The following is a 2,845-nucleotide window of genomic DNA, read 5'->3' as shown; positions in this document are numbered from 1 at the left end:
TTTAGAATAAAATTTCTAAAACCCTTTGCATATATTTTATGTTACCAATGTTATAAAATCATTTTGGTTTTACTCAAATATTATTCTGGCCTTTTTATTATTATAACTTTAATTTTAAATGTTGCCAGTGTTAATCATTTTTATTAGAGCTATGTGATCTAGCGTGCTCATTTTGAAAAGTTTTATGTAGGCGGAACTTTCCAGAACGCTCGGTGGGAGGCAGAGGAGCAGCGGCTGCCCGAGCAGTGCACAACTAAGTGCTCCTTTCCGCTCCACTGTGTGGGCCTCTGCCCTCTCACCGGCTGTAGAAAATGGTGAAAGAAACCACTTACTATGATGTTTTGGGAGTCAAACCCAATTCCTCTCACGAAGAATTGAAGAAGGCATATAGAAAACTGGCCTTGAAGTACTACCCTGATAAGAATCCAAGTGAAGGCGAGAAGTTTAAACAGATTTCTCAAGCTTAAGAAAAGGGAATTATATGACAAAGGAGGAGAACAGGCCATTAAAGAGGGTGGAGCAGGTTGTGGTTTTGGTTCCCCCATGGACATCTTTGATACGTTTTTTGGAGTAGGAGGAAAGATGAAGAGAGAAAGGAGAGGTAAAAATGTGGTACATCAGCTCTCAGTTACCCTAGAAGATTTATGTAATGGTGCCACAAGAAAACTGGCTCTGCAAAAGAATGTGATTTGCGACAAATGTGAAGGCCGAGGTGGCAAAAAAGGAGCAGTAGAGTGCTGTCCCAATTGCTGAGGTACTGGAATGCAAATAAGAATTCATCAGATAGGACCTGGAATGGTTCAGCAAATTCAGTCTGTGTGCATGGAGTGCCAGGGCCATGGAGAACGGATCAGTCCTAAAGATAGATGTAAAAGCTGCAATGGAAGGAAGATAGTTCAAGGGAAGAAGATTCTGGAAGTTCATATTGACAAAGGCATGAAAGACAGCCAGAAGATAACATTCCATGGTGAAGGAGACCAAGAACCAGGATTGGAGCCAGGAGATATTATCATTGTGTTAGATCAGAAGGACCATGCTGTTTTTACTCGACGAGGAGAAGACCTGTGCATGTGTATGGATATACAGCTGGTTGAAGCATTGTGTGGCTTCCAAAAGCCAATATCTACTCTTGACAACCGAACCATAGTCATCACCTCTCATCCAGGTCAGATTGTCAAGCATGGAGATATCAAGTGTGTGCTAAATGAAGGCATGCCAACTTATCGTAGCATATAAAAAGGGTTACCTAATCATTGAATTTAAGGTACACTTTCCTGAAAATGGCTTTCTTTATCCTGATAAACTCTCATTGCTGGAAAAACTTCTACCAGAGAGGAAGGAAGTAGAAGAGACTGATGAAATGGATCAAGTAGAACTGATGGACTTTGATCCAAATCAGGAAAGACGGTGCCATGACAATGGAGAAGCATATGAGGATGATGAACATCATCCCAGAGGTGGTGTTCAGTGTCAAACTTCTTAATGAGGCCAGTGAATGACACTCATGGTGGCATTTTTGTGCAGTAACGAATGAGTGAAGGACTGTAATCATAATATGCTCACTACTTGCTATTGTTTCTGTTTTAATATTCAACTATAGTAGTGTTTTAAAGGTTAAATGAAGAATGAATGCAAATATAAAAGCTCTGACTTTGCCCTGTATGTATGACTTTGGTGTGCAGGATGAAATTTAATACCTGTTAAAAACTACTTTAAAAAAGAGTTCCCTGGCATTTGTTAGGACAAACCTTGTAATTGATTTCAGCTGTGTACATGAACAAGCTTAGAATGAAATGCTGGGTGTATGCCTTGGCTTCAGTGTATGACCCTTCATCATTAAGCTATGAAATTAAAACTGTATTTAACTGGCAATCAGATAAAGAAAACTGAATTTGTAGAGACGTGTTGGTGTGTATGGTTAATTTGTATTGAGTGGGATTCATTGTGATGCTTCTGCATTTATTATTTTGCCTCAACTGTTACTTGAAAATGGCATAATATATCATTTATCCTGTGTTATCAGTAACAGAAAAGTTGCCTTTCCAAAAAGAGGGTTTATCATAATATGCTGCTTCTCGAGGGCATGCACTTACAGAATTGCATTCCCTCTGTGCCATCCATATGTAAATATCTATATATGTGTAACTTGACCACACTTGTTTATTTTCCCCTCCTCTTCCCTTTGGACCATTATAAACCCCTGAGTAGTAACTTCCAGAAGTTAAAGTGAAGAGACCTTTATGTGGAGAAGTAATTTGCATGCATAATTTAGGAAGGTCTTCCTTAGGCATGTTACAGGATTTCTTTAAATCATTTGACTTATGCTCCAAAGTAACTGTAATTTAATGTTGATAGTATAGCAAAGGATGAATAGCTTTAAATGTATGTTTAAAAGTCTACATATGTTCACATGCTTAAATCTGGGTATCAAATTTTTAAGCAGTTCATGAAACGTATGAATGTCTCCTTAATATACTGGTTACAAAGAAAAAAAAAAAGAAAAGTTTTATATAGTATATCATTCTAAGCATCATTTTACATTTTTTTAAAACATTTGCTAATATTGATAGCTGAACACACCAGCTAACCCATCAAGGCAAATGTTTATTATTATTGAATGATTCATAGACTAAGGTTTGTAATAGTCTTAATAATTTTGAATTCTTTGTCCATTCTGCATTATTAGATCATCATTTTTTTTTTTAAGAGACAGAGTCTCACTTTGTTACCCTCTATAGAGGGCTGTGGTGTCATAGCTCACAGCAACCTCCAACTCTTGGGCTCTAGCAGTTCTCTGCCTCAGCCTCTCTAGTAGCTGAGACTGCAGGCGCCCACCACAATGCCT

At 38.0% G+C, this 2,845-nt stretch overlaps 1 pseudogene across 1 annotated transcript; it reads left to right on the top strand.

Annotated features, from left to right (window-relative positions):
- Positions 1–311: 311 nt before the first annotated feature.
- Positions 312–1,612, top strand: LOC128563622 (dnaJ homolog subfamily A member 1-like; annotated as a pseudogene). The gene has a single exon (XR_008373840.1). The product of XR_008373840.1 is annotated as a dnaJ homolog subfamily A member 1-like (transcript).
- Positions 1,613–2,845: the final 1,233 nt, after the last annotated feature.

This window comes from Nycticebus coucang, chromosome 13 (assembly GCF_027406575.1).
Source record: "Nycticebus coucang isolate mNycCou1 chromosome 13, mNycCou1.pri, whole genome shotgun sequence".
Classification (NCBI taxonomy): Eukaryota; Metazoa; Chordata; class Mammalia; order Primates; family Lorisidae; genus Nycticebus; species Nycticebus coucang.
Note: the sequence above shows the minus strand (reverse complement) of the source record. Positions and strands in the feature narration are given on the sequence as shown.